We start from the raw sequence: 13,885 nt of genomic DNA, 5'->3' as shown, positions 1-13,885 counted from the left end.
GACAATAGGGATTGCATGGAGGGAATGAAATATATATATATTTAAATAAACTACCGTGCAATTCTATTCCCAAATATGTGCAGCTCTTGTGTGGTGGAGATGTTCGGTGCGGCGAGAAATAACAGTGAATTGGCAGGTAGTTGCTCTGTAATTAACGTTGTCATTCCTCCCCGCACCCACTGGCTTCATTGCGCTGGATTGTGTGAGTTCATCTCTATCGAGGGAGTTTCTCATCAACACGGCCGATCAGTTCATATTTTTACAATTTATTCGCATAGCCACATCCATAATTTGCATTTTTTGGGGGAGTGGCAATCTGTCCTGAAATCTGGGTCGTCAATATCATGAATAGCAAAATGCTGTTCTTGATGCTAAACGTATAGACTAGACATTGGGTGGGTGGGTGTGTGTGTGCGTGGGGGGGGGGGGGGGGGTTATAAAATTAGCTCTAACGCATCATTCAACTTCAGCATTTGTTGAGTGTATACTTTGCACTTTCAGTTTTCCCACTTGTTCTCACTTTGTGACAACTCGAATTCACTACAGTGCAGAAGGAGGCCATTCGGCCCACCGAGTCTGTACCGACCCTCTGAAAGAGCTCTCCCTCGCAATTCTGTAACCCCACCTAAACTTTGGAGGAACAATTTAACATGGTCAATCCCCCTAACCTGCACATCTTTGGAGGAAACCCGAGCACCCGGAGGAAACGCAGACACGGGGAGAAAGTGCAAACTCCACACAGAGACCGGGAGTGAACCCTGGTACTGTGGGGGAGCAGTGCTAACCACTGTGCCATTCGTCCTCATTTGAAACCGTTTAATGGCTCTGCAGGGAATCAGACGACATATACATATTCAAATGATCTCTGCGATAGTTTGTGTGTGTGCAGGGCGGGGGAGTAGCTAGTGGTGGGGGTGGGGGGGGGGGTGTGGGCGGGTGAGTGGCTAGTGTGAGGGGAGAAGTGGCTGGCGGGGGAGGGTGAGTGGCTGGTGGGGGGTGAGTGGCTGGGAGGGCTGAGTAGCTGGGGGGGGTGAGTGGCTGGTGGGGGGGGGTGAGTGGGGAGTGGGGGGGTGAGTGGCTAGTGGGGGGGTGAGTGGTTAGTGGGGGGGTGAGTGGCTGGTGGTGGGGGTGAGTGGCCGGTGGTGGTGGGGGGGGTGAGTGACTAGTGGGGGGGGGGTGAGTGGTTTGTGGGAGGGGGGGAGTGGCTAGTGGGGGAGAAGTGGCTGGCGGGGGGTGAGTGGCTGGGGGGGGTGAGTGGCTGGGGGGGTGAGTGGCTGGTGGGGGTGAGTGGCTGGTGGGGGGGGTGAGTGGCTAGTGGGGGGGGTGAGTGGCCGGTGGTGGTGGGGGAGGTGAGTGGTTTGTGGCGGGGGGGGGGGGGGGGTGAGTGGCTGGTGGGGGGGGAGTGAGTGGCTGGTGGGGTGGGGGGTGAATGGCTGGTGGTGGGGGTGAGTGGCCGGTGGTGGTGGGGGGTGAATGGCTGGTGGTGGGGGTGAGTGGCCGGTGGTGGTGGTGTGGGGGGGGGGAGTGACTAGTGGAGGGGGGGGTGAGTGGCCGGTGGTGCTGGGAGGGGGGGTGAGTGGCTGGTGGGGGGGGGGTGAGTGGCTAGTGGGGGGGGTGAGTGGCTAGTGGGGGGGGGGTGAGTGGTTTGTTGCGGGGGGGTGAGTGGCTAGTGGGGGGGGGGGGTGAGTGGCCGGTGGGGGGGTGAGTGGTTTGTGGGGTGGGTGAGTGGCTGGTGGGGGGGGAGTGAGTGGTTTGTGGGGGGGTGAGTGGCTGGTGGGGTGGGGTGAGTGGCCGGTGGGGGGGGGGGTGAGTGGTTTGTGGGTGGGTGAGTGGCTGGTGGGGGGGGGGAGTGAGTGGCTGGTGGGGTGGGGGTGGATGGCTGGTGGTGGGGGTGAGTGGCCGGTGGTGGGGGCGGGTGAGTGACTAGTGGGGGGGGGTTGAGTGGCTGGTGGTGGTGGTGGGGGGGGGTGTGGGTGGTTTTGGGGGAGTGGCTAGTGGGGGAGAGGTGGCTGGCGGGGGAGGGTGAGTGGCTGGGAGGGGTGAGTGGCTGGGGGGGTGAGTGGCTGGTGGGGGCGGGGGAGTGGCTAGTGGGGGGGGGGTGAGTGGCTAGTGGGAGGGGGGAAGTGGCTAATCGGGGAGAAGTGGCTGGCGGGGGAGGGTTAGTGGCCGGTGGTGGGGGGGGTGAGTGGTTTGTGGCGGGGGGGGGGTGAGTGGCTAGTGGGGAGGGGGGGTGAGTGACCGGTGGGGAGGGAGGGTGAGTGGTTTGTGGGTGGGTGAGTGGCTGGTGGGGTGGGGGGTGTGAGTGGCTGGTGGGGTGGGGGGTGAATGGCTGGTGGTGGGGGTGAGTGGCCGGTGGTGGTGGGGGGTGAATGGCTGGTGGTGGGGGTGAGTGGCCGGTGGTGGTGGTGTGGGGGGGGGATGAGTGACTAGTGGAGGGGGGGGTGAGTGGCCGGTGGTGCTGGGAGGGGGGTGAGTGGCTGGTGGGGGGGGGTGAGTGGCTAGTGGGGGGGGGGGGTGAGTGGCTAGTGGGGGGGGGTGAGTGGTTTGTGGCGGGGGGGTGAGTGGCTAGTGGGGGGGGGTGAGTGGCCGGTGGGGGGTGAGTGGTTTGCGGGGTGGGTGAGTGGCTGGTGGGGGGGGGAGTGAGTGGTTTGTGGGGGGGGGTGAGTGGCTGGTGGGGTGGGGTGAGTGGCCGGTGGGGGGGGGGAGTGGTTTGTGGGTGGGTGAGTGGCTGGTGGGGGGGGGGGAGTGAGTGGCTGGTGGGGTGGGGGTGGATGGCTGGTGGTGGGGGTGAGTGGCCGGTGGTGGGGGCGGGTGAGTGACTAGTGGGGGGGGGGTTGAGTGGCTGGTGGTGGTGGTGGGGGGGGGGGTGTGTGGGTGGTTTGTGGGAGTGGGGGAGTGGCTAGTGGGGAGAGGTGGCTGGCGGGGGAGGGGGAGTGGCTGGGAGGGGTGAGTGGCTGGGGGGGTGAGTGGCTGGTGGGGGCGGGGGAGTGGCTAGTGGGGGGGTGAGTGGCTAGTGGGAGGGGGGAGTGGCTAATGGGGGAGAAGTGGCTGGCGGGGGAGGGTGAGTGGCCGGTGGTGGGGGGGGTGAGTGGTTTGTGGCGGGGGGGGGGTGAGTGGCTAGTGGGGAGGGGGGGGGGTGAGTGACCGGTGGGGGGGGGGGTGAGTGGTTTGTGGGTGGGTGAGTGGCTGGTGGGGGGGGAGTGAGTGGCTGGTGGGGTGGGGGGCAAATGGCTGGTGGTGGGGGTGAGTGGCCGGTGGTGGTGGGGGGGGGGTGAGTGGTTGTTGGGGGGGGGGGTGAGTGGCTGGTGTGGGGGGGATGAGTGGCAACTTGGGGGGGGGGGTGAGTGGCCGGTGTTGGGGGTGTGTGAGTGGTTTGTGGGTGGGTGAGTGGCTGGTGGGGGGGGGAGTGAGTGGCTGGTGGGGGGGGTGCTCTGTTGGGGGGTGGTGTGTGGCTGGTGGGGGGGTGGGGGGGGAGAGTGGCTGGTGGGGAGGGCGAGTGGCTCTGGTGGGGGGGGGTGAGTGACTGGTGGGGGGGTGAGTGGCTGGTGGGGGGTTGAGTGGCTGGTGGGGGTGAGTGGCTGGTGGGGGGGGGTGAGTGCCTGGTGGGGGGGGGGGGGGGTTGTTGAATGGGTGGTGGCGGGAGATTGGAGTGGCTGCTGGCCGGTGCGTGGGTGGGTTTGAGGGGCCAGTTGTTGGGGGGGGTGGGGTGAGAGGCCGGGGAGGGGGTGAGAGACCGTTGGGGGTGGGGGGAGGTTTGAGAAGCAGGTGGGGGGGGGGGCATGAGAGACCATTGGGGGGGGGGGAGGTTTGAGAGGCCGGTGAGGGGGGGGGGTGAGATCCGGTGGCGGGGGGGGGGGGGAGGTTTGGAGGGGTGGATGCGGGGAGGGTCTGCTGGTGGCGATTTGGGGGTGGGGGGGGCGGTTGGAGGGGGTGGTGGTGGTGGTGGTGGGGGTGGGGGGGTGGGGGGGGGGACTGTTGGGGGTTGGGGGCGAGCATGGGATTTTACTGGAAGGTGCTACAAATGGTTTGATTCCAGGAGACACCTGTCGCTGCTTGAACCGTCCTTCTACCCTGAAACATAACAGCGCCCGCAGAACTCCGTGAGGATGTTCCCCTCTCCCGAGTGGGAAGTGGGCCGCACAGAATAGCCGAAGGGGGAAACCGATGCGATTTCTAACCACAATTTGTCGGACATCAAGATACACCTCAAAAAAAAGTGCAATTAAAGCATGAATGTGCTTTAAATGCTTCACCTGAGGAAGGAGCAGCGCTCCGAAAGCTAGTGACATCGAAACAAACCTGTTGGACTTTAACCTGGTGTTGTAAGACTTCGTACTGTGTTTTAAATGGTGGAGGAAGATATTCCGCAGCAGTTTTGTTACAACACAAAGGACTGCCACAAATTCACATGTAAACCACAATTGACACCGAAATGAAATTGTTTAAACTTGGAGCCGATGGAAATTCGCTTCTCCCGCTCCCCCGCAAACGTTGCTGATAAAAAGATGCTCACCCAGCCAAAAAAACACATGAAAAATAAACTCTTTCTAGAGGGGCATGTGCAATGCAGACCGCCCTTAACAAAAAAGGCTCGAAAAGGGTGTCAGAAATGATCTGCTGGGCGAATCCAGCCGTACTTTGTAGTTTGAAAATTGTGTGTGTGTGTGTGTGAAAAGTAGCAGCTTTTCTGTATCTAATAAACCTAGCCAACCCGGTTTGAATGTATATTGTTGTCAACCTAATGATCGTGGTTGCAAAGTAGGGAATCAAGAACGTGTTATAGTGGCAATCACAGTTCACCACAACTGCAGATTTAGACTATGCAAATGTGCTTCCACAATGCTTCTGCTTGAAAAGGGAGGCTGAATAAATGGGCTGTTGTAAATTGAATTAGTCCCTGATTAATCTCGCCTCAGTCCTGCTCTCTCAGTGGGGTGGCTTTGGGATTCCAGCCGTTGGCCTGGCAGGACAGCCCGGCTCAGCAGCCCCGGCCGGTCCCCTGTCAGCAGGCTGTGGGATTTGTTAACTGTTCACCGTGAAATAGCCCATAATACCTTACCCAAATCGTTTTTACAACACCGTCACCCCGGACTCATTGGGGTCGCTACCTAGATCCCAATTAGGAGGCAGACAAATCATTGCAACTAATAATAGTAACCTATGACTGGGGGGCATTTTTTTGGAAGAGGGAAGAGGTTGATTTGCTTTGCATGATAAACACGTCCATTCTATTGATCTTTTCAAAGTTCTCTCCTCCCCCCCACCCACGTCAAATTTGTGCCCGCTATAAGTTTAACCAACTCAATATCTCTGCATATTTGACCATCGTTATATCACATCCCAATTAGACGATAGTATTTTGTATTGAATAGTTTATAAACCATTAATGCCAATCTGATAAAATTAATTATTTCATGAAACGGATTAGCCCAGTTTAAACTGCGGGTCAAACTGTTTCCGAGGCACTTCTGGATTTGACTTCTGGGGGGAAAAAGAAAATTCAGAGTGGAAACATTGGCAGTCAACTATTTAAACATTCCAACTATTCTTCAATACCTTCAATTTGCAACTTATAAACGAGACGTTATTTGGCGATCAGCGAAAACGTTAAAAAATATATATTTAATTGCGCCAATCTGAAAAATACTACTGTGACAATAATCGAACGCCTTGACTGCCGTGAACACACAGCAATCATCAATACCGAGCTCAGCCTGCGGTTGTTGCTTTAAAGTAACTGGACACTATCTTGGAAAGATTAAAACTGGCAGCGCCTGGACCACACGGGACATTTAAAAAAATCTTATTTTGAATTAATTGCTCCCTTTTAATTCTTTGTTTAAAGTTGGTGGAATTCAGCCGTCTTGATCTGTCTTAGCTGCATTATAGATTTTGTAATTCCGTTAAAGGTTGAAACGTTTTAAAGTATATTAAAATCTCGTACATATTTTAGCACACATTTCCAATTGTTGGAACTCACTGGCTAATTATTGGTTAAATACACACATTTCGAACGAACTTTAAAGTGGTTATATAAAAGTAAATGGTTCGGCTTATGCTCAAGATGCTAACCCGTACGCTGGGGAAGAGTTGCGTGATTAACCTGGCCCATATCGTGATTTAGAAAAGGGTACTCTATAATTCTTTCCAATTAGTTTCATCTCCTTGTTCCATTTTGAACAAAGGGGTTGAATCCTCCAACTTGTTCCCATCTTTCAGCATCTGTTGACTGAGCTTGTTGACCAGTTCATCCCCCCCCCGCAACCCCCCCCCCCCCCCAACACCTTTGAATGGCTCACATTCCACAGGTTTTACAAATTAATTCTTTATGAATGATTTGTCCCCACTCCGGGTAGAAATTCAGCCCCATGCTAGAACGAATCGAACTTGTGTTCACTAATTGAACATTCAGTGAGCCTCCAGTCTAAACGCCAGTCAGGGGGAAGGGAACCTTGTTTACTACCAAACAAGTAGTTCTCGCCTCAGAGGAAATGGATGGCCTGAAAAATCGAACTGCAATTCATCAAAGGGATGGCATCTTCCTATGCGCCTGTATCAGATTGGCTGCGATAGTCAATGGGTTACAGCAGTTGGGAATTATTGGATTCATTAAGGTAGGGTTGTGAATAGTCTGGAGACTTTTGGGGGCATCTTTTCAGGCGATCAGAAAAGTCATTTCACACCGTTAGTATTGGGACAATGCTGTCCCAATGATGTGGTAGCTGGTGTTTTGATGTGTTCTCTCGTGTCTATTACTTTGTATCCGTCGGTCAAAGCGGATGATTCTCACATCTGCTGTATCGGGTCTCAGAGGCACATAGTGAGTTTAGCACGGGGCTGGGGTTGGGGTTGGGGTGAGGGTAGGGGGGACGAGCCAGATGACCCCTCTCTAGTTTGTTGAGGGCAAGAACAATGTTTGGCTTGTCCAAACACAGAATAATTTGGAGCACTCTATCCCAGGCTCGCACGTTGCTGCAATCGGAGACAATCAGCAAAACATTAGCTTTGCTGGAGAAAGCGGGCCAGCCTTGTATTTTTCTTTTAAAATAAACCCCGGGAACCGCAGAGAGTTAATGTAGATGATAAGACCACTGAAGAGTTTTAAAGATGTTCCAACCTTATGCAGAACAAAAGCAAGAGCACAACAGAAGTGATACTATTCAACTTCAGTTAATTGGAATATGGATCCTGAAAAGCGTTCCATTCACTGACTCGAATACCAAACTGCAATCGTGTCTTATCATTCCCCCGCTTCATTTATTACACTTGGTTAAAACAGCAGTTTACTACCGAACTCATGGCTATCTCTGTGTACCTGTTATGTAACACACAACCTGTTCTTTAGAAATAAGCACGACTTTCCAACAATCTTATCACCGACCACAGATTTCATCCTGATGGCTTCAACTTTGAAATCTTCAATAATAGCTCCTTAAAACTGATACAGGGAGGGGGGGCTTACCCCGGAGCGCGTTTATTACCGTCCAGGGCACGTCACCTTTGTTTTGCGATTAGCAGCGTCTACTTTGAGGAACACTGCTTGGCCATTCTTCATTTTTGTTTGTAAAAGCGGGGTTGGGATTAATTTCTAGTTAACACGGAGGCTAAATTCGGAACGATCAACTCATCCTCCGAATGCCTTTATTCCCGGTGTTGTGATTGAAAAAATAATGGAAGAGAATGGAATAGTTTCATATCCATTTGGGACATTAAATGATCCCGGGGGACACTGGTTGGCCCGGGGGCTGTAACCACAGGTTGGAGGCAGCCAAGACTCCGGGTTCCAGGTTGCAAACTCCCCACAATTTTGGAAAGATAACGGGCGGGGAGAGGGGGTTGGGGGAAGGAGAGAGAGGGATGCATTTTTTTCAATAAATCCCCCTCCCATCGATCTCACTTTTGAAAAGGAGCCTGTAAATCACTTACCGTTTTGTTACTTTAATCAAAATGTGTAATATACTGTTAGCGAAAGGCGTTCCTTGAAAATCGCTGTCATAGAATCATAGACACGGTATAGCACAGAAGGAGGCCGTTCGGCCCATCTTATCCATGCCAGCCCAAGGACAAGCACGTGCCCTTTCCAATCCCACCTTCCCGCACCCGGTCCATTGCCCCGTAGCTCACAGCACTTATAAACATTTTTAAAAATAAATTTGGAGTAACCCAATTCATTTTTTCCAATTAAGGGGCAATTTAGCGGCCAATCCACCTACCCTGCACATCTTTGGGTTGTGGGGGCGAACCCCACGCAAACACGGGGAGAATGTGCAAACTCCACACGGACAGGGACCCAGAGCTGAGATCGAACCTGGGACCTCGGCGCCGTGAGACATCATCGCATTAACAGGTCGCAGCTAATCGAACTGCCGACAGCAATATTTTAACAATCTCCACTGTTTTCATTCCCTCGAACTTTGGGAAAGATGATTTGACCTGAATTTGGGAAGTATGATCGTTACACTCTTCTAGAATGTTTAAAGAGATACTATTGTGGTGAACTCTAATCTGCGATCACATTTCACGGGTCAGTGAATAGGTTAGAGAGGCTATCAGGGGACAGTGCAATAAACCATATTTCACTGTTACACTCATTAAAATTGCTCGGTACGTTTTCTTGCCAGTGTTGTGGATTCTGGACAGGTGTGAGCTCCGAATGGAACCGTCACTTTGACAAACTCGGAAAGTTGGATACAAATCAGTGTGGGTCGGGGGCGCAAAAACAGAGAGAGGTTGAGGGAAGTAATGCTAACGTTACTATTCGTTCGCTTGCAAATTTTTTTTTAAAAGGGCGAACTTCCAGCCGAATGGAATAAATAGCAAGAGCTGATCCTGACAGGGTGAACTTCAATTCGGCAAAGAACATGATGAGACAGATTTTAAGAATTAGATCTCAGAAAATGCGGAGTGAATCGTGTCAGAAGTGAATTTCACTCTTTGTCAGGGCGGTCTCTCTCTGTCTCTCTCTCTCCCCCCTCTCTCACACACTGAGCAGGAAGAGTCTGCAAAATAAAATAGGTAAGAGATGAGAATAAATCCAGGCATATTTTTTTAAATATAAGAGATCTGTTGAAACATACGTTTAACATTTGCAAGCTGTGGAGTCGAGTGCACTTTGGGACATCAGCACTCCCGCTATGTTGTCATTCCCTTGGGACCAGAAGGCGGAGGGTTACTTCTCTCCAGAGATGTGTAGTTAAGACCCAGATGCAAAGTCAGTTTCCCCATTCTAGTTCCCCTGCAGACCAATCTCGACCACACTGCAATGCACCCTTGTGTGAAACCCAACCAGCCCCCCCCCCCCCCCTTCACATCCCCCCTCCCTCCGACCCACGCACACACAAAAAAAACTTCTGCTCAGTAATTGTAGGGTTATGGAAATCCACCAAGGCCTTGTTTAAATAAGCAGCGAATAATCGGCGGCGATTTATTCCGCGGACTGACAGTTCCTTTGAACAGTAACGGAATGGTATTTTCTGGTCTTTTTTTTTGAAAGCTTTTCTTAGAGATTTTTTTTTTCTCAGATGAGTCTGTCGGGATGAATGCGGGCATTATTCAGCCCCGTCTCTATTCTGAAACGCCAAATTAATTACGAGGGACTGCTTCTGTGCAAGGGTCCGCCTTGCGAGAACGCTTCGGTGTGAAATCATGTGTTTGAGGAAAGATTTAAACAAACACGCCCCCGCCACCCTAAAAAAAAGAACAGCCGCTGTTAAACTTACAAAGCTGTCGAGATACCAGTCGGTACATAGATTACAGCCTGAGTACTTTGAATAATTTAGCATTCTGCTCCATATTGTACACACTTTTGCATTCTTTTCCCGACTGGTCCTTTGATCGCTGCACACCCTTCACACTTTAAACTTGGTAAAGTTGTGCTTAGGCCACACACAACACACACACCAAAAAAAACCCTTCTAAAAGCTGCCGACCATCGACCCCAGCTTATGACTTGCAATATGCACTGCCCCTCACCTTGGCTAAAAACTCTATCCTGCCTCCCCCACGGATTGAAAAGCAGGCGCTTTACTGACCTGAAATGTGCAGCCAACACCAGAGTTATACTCAGGACAGAATCCCACAGCTATCCTCCCTGGAAAGGGAAAAGAAATCCCACCACAGGGGTAACCTTCCTCGAGCAGGATTGGCAACAAGTCTTTGTGTGGTTTCGCGCTCCTTTATAAACCCTGCCAAAGTCAACAGGCACGATGTTTTTACTAATAATTTAATTTTAATAGAAGGGAGGGGCTGCATCCCGGGGAACAAGTTGAAATCAACCGGAACGAAACTTCAATTCGACTTCCTCGAGCCTTTATTCCTCTCTGAAACTTTTCCCAGGCGGAAAATACGCAAACGTTAACGTTGCAAAACAGGTTTAGTCCTCATAAAATGCATATTCCGCTCGAGTGTACGATGTTGCCGTCCGCAACTTTTCAAAAATAGTCATTAGAAATAATTCAAACTGCTGCGTGAATACCTGCTGGGTGAATTTAAATGAGTTAGTGAAAGCATCGCGCAGGTTCCTCGCCTCTATTGCAATGATTTCAGAAGCAGATGGGACCACGGTTTCCCCTGTTGTAATAACGGGCAAGGCAGACTGCCTTAACCCGTTTAAGCAGCAAAACGTAAACTCGTTAGCGGGATTCTTGTTCTGTTAAATCCATATGCACCTGCGTAGAAAGAAAAAATCAACATCTGGAAGCTGAACTAACTGGTGAATGAATCTTGAGTTTGGACCTCAGTAAGAGCACACATGGAATTGTGTGTGCGTGTGATTGTTTATGTGTGATGTGTGTGTGCGTATTTGTGATGTGCGTGTGTAATTGAAATTGCATATGTGTGATATATGCATGTATAATTGTGTATGTGTGCATGTGTGCGTAATTGTGTATGAAATCGTGTTTGTGTGTAATTGTGTATGTGATTGTGAGTGCATAATTGTATGTGTCCTTGTGTGTGTATAATTGCATGCGTGTGTAATTGTGCGTATGGATATAATTGTGTGTTGGTGTAATTGTATATGTATAATTGTGTGTGTATAATTGTGTAAGTGTTGGTGTAATTGTGTGTGTGTAAATGTGTGTGTATAATTGTGTAAGTGTGCGGGTAATTGTGTGTGTAAAATTCTGTAAGTGTGGGTGTAATTGCGTGTGTGTAATTCTGCATGTGTCTAACTGTATGTCTAATTGCGTGTATAATTGTGTAAGTATGGGTGAAATTGTGGTTGTGTAACTGCCTATGTGTGTATAATTGTGTGTGTGTAATTGTGTCTGTGTGTAATTGTGTGAGTATAATTGTGTAAGTGTGGGTGCAATTGTGTGTGTAACTGTGTATGTGTAACTGTGTATGTGTGTGCGTAATTGTGTATGTGTGCACAATTGTGTATATGTGAGTGGGTAATTGTGTATGTGTCAGTAATTGTGTATGCATATATGCACGGGTAATTGTGCATGTGGGTATGTGTAGGTATTTGTGTATGTGTGTATGCACAGGTAATTGTGTATATGAGTATGTGTAATTGTGTGTGTGTGGGAAATTGTGTATGCGCAGGTAATTGTGTGTATGTATGTGTAATTGTGTATGTGTGGGAATTTGTGCATGCGCGGGTAATTGTGTATATGTGTGAGAATTTGCGTATTCGCAGGTAATTGTGTATATGTGTGAGAATTTGTGTATGCGCGGGTAATTGTGTGATGTGCAATCTAAGAGCAGGAGGATTATCCAGGCGCTCTGTCTAATATGTGTCCCTCAATCAGAAATCCAAACACTCTGGTCATTATCACCATGTGTGTGGGGCTTGCTGTGTCCAAATTGGTTGCCCTTTTCCCTACACTAGTGATCAAACTTTAAATGTACTTCATTGGTTGTAAAGCACTTTAGGACTTCCCCGCGTCGTGAAAGGCGCCATAGAAATGCAAGTCTAATTTTCCTATCTGTGCAATTTGTGTGTCTGAGAATCAGTGCACCTCCAGAAATCACAACGCCAAAGAATTGCGCTGCTTTGCTTTCGTAAATGTTGCTGCCTTACCAGTCACCACTGGCACTGATAACTGATATCCCCTAAAACAAAAGCCATGCAGAACATTAACATTGCCACTCACTTTTCCAACATCGAATTGATTTATACATTTAATTTTATTTGAGACAACTTATCTGGCCATCAACCCCAAATGTTTCCACCTTGTGACGGACTTAGGTCGGAATTTTTCAATTGATAAGGACCACTTTTACAGTCTCAAAATGCCTCCCATTCTGGCGGGAAAAGGTATAAGTTTTGTGCATTGTATTTTGGGGAATAAGATTTGAAATTAAAAAATATCACGCTTGTGTTGTTAATTTTTGATTTAAATGATTCATTTGTATTTTCAGCGACTGGTAAGAAACCATTTGTAAAACTAATTAAAAAAAAATTAGGGTACTCAATAATTTGTTTCCAATTAAGGAGCAATTTAGCGTGTCTAATCCACCTACCCTGCACATCTTTCTGTTGTGGGGGTTGTGCCGCCCTCTGGTAAAACTAATTTAACGAAATAACCACTTAAAAAAACATTTAAAGGCTCCTGCCTCACCCGCCCAGGAACAAATATCTGCCATTGGTTTATGGTTTTTGAAGAATAAAAGTTACTGATGGTGAATAACCTGGCACCTCAAATTAGCTGAAACGCATTAACACGGTCATTTAAAAGATGCAACAGGACAAAGGCTTGGGGAGTCAAAGAATCCAGGGAAGCGCAGAGTTAAGGATTTCCCCCAGTTGCTGCACACGTTTCAACCCTCGGTATGAAAGTACGGTGGGCATGTTCAGTGACCAGCCGATGAACCCCAGGGCGGGCAAGCCGGACGCTCCACGGCCAGCCTTCAAACAGTTGGAGCAGACCATTTCAAAATGTAGTTATTGTGTGTCTTCGCCAGGCAGAGACTTGCTGTTGTCATTCGGCAGGAGTCAGGGAAATATCAGAGTTGTATTTTGTACCTTTCGGCACAATGTAGAGAACAGGCAGCTTGAAGCAGGGAAAAAGAAACATTAAAGAGTGGGATGTTGGGGAGAAGGTTGATAGGGAATCAGAATACAGTCACAAATCTGCTCGCTGCCTTTTGATGAACTGTGGCTCTGTTTGGCCCTGTCTTCACAAAGGAAAGAAGCAAAATACAATGAAGCACCCCAAATAGAGAATGTGCCGATTCGGAATATTAACCCCCTTCATTTTACTTCCCCCGTTTGTGATTTCAAGCATCAATTCCACAAACGAGCGCTTCCATCACATGGCCTGTTTGTGAGACATGTTTCACCGCCTGAGGTAGAACCTAATTCTTGTGGCCTTGATTGGAGATGGACTCCACCGCACCAAGAATAGTCAACCCGATTTATCCCAAGGCTGAGCCGCGTTTTAACACTTAACCCTTTCCTCCCCCTCCCCCTCCTCTCCAGTCGCTGCCTGTTGCCAGGAGCAGGTTCGATGGGCCGAATGGTCCCACTGAAAGTTTTGGAACGCAAATAAAGAAAAAAAACCTTGACCACTGCCTGAACTGGCGACTGCTCAGAAAAGCTCAAATCCCTTATTGACAATTGTGTGGGACTTGCTGCCTCATCGGGGAGCGGATAAAACCGGGACTCGTTCAGGATTTTCTTCGGGGAATTCCTCTCGGCGAATCTTTTGACCTGAGACATCCCGAATCACAATTTCATCCATGGTGGGCAGCTGTTTAACTAAGCTGGGGTCTGTGCTGTTACTGATTCTATCACCTGCACCCGATGCACCAACATTGTGTACATTATCCTGAAAGAATGGATTAGATTGGGGTTATTTTCTGTTGCATGGTCATAATGCCGCATTGCTGATGACACTGGCACCTCAGGAGTAAGAGAAGGTGTGAGGTGCGGTTCTAA

At 49.9% G+C, this 13,885-nt stretch overlaps 1 protein-coding gene across 4 annotated transcripts in view; it reads right to left on the bottom strand.

Annotated features, from left to right (window-relative positions):
* LOC140395496 (netrin-1) overlaps positions 1–10,179 on the bottom strand; it is a 266,763-nt gene extending 256,584 nt beyond the window's left edge. The window contains exon 1 of one of the 4 annotated variants that reach the window (XM_072483325.1): positions 10,032–10,179. The gene's annotated coding sequence lies outside the window, so the exon portion shown is untranslated. Of the gene's footprint in view, positions 1–54; positions 220–7,315; positions 7,338–9,077; positions 9,216–10,031 lie in introns of those variants that run through there. The other 3 variants (XM_072483328.1, XM_072483329.1, XM_072483326.1) reach the window with 3 other exon arrangements.
* Between the last annotated feature and the right edge of the window lie 3,706 nt (positions 10,180–13,885).

The sequence above is a fragment of the Scyliorhinus torazame genome, chromosome 18 (assembly GCF_047496885.1).
Source record: "Scyliorhinus torazame isolate Kashiwa2021f chromosome 18, sScyTor2.1, whole genome shotgun sequence".
Taxonomy (NCBI): Eukaryota; Metazoa; Chordata; class Chondrichthyes; order Carcharhiniformes; family Scyliorhinidae; genus Scyliorhinus; species Scyliorhinus torazame.
This window is presented reverse-complemented; position numbering and strand designations above follow the sequence as displayed.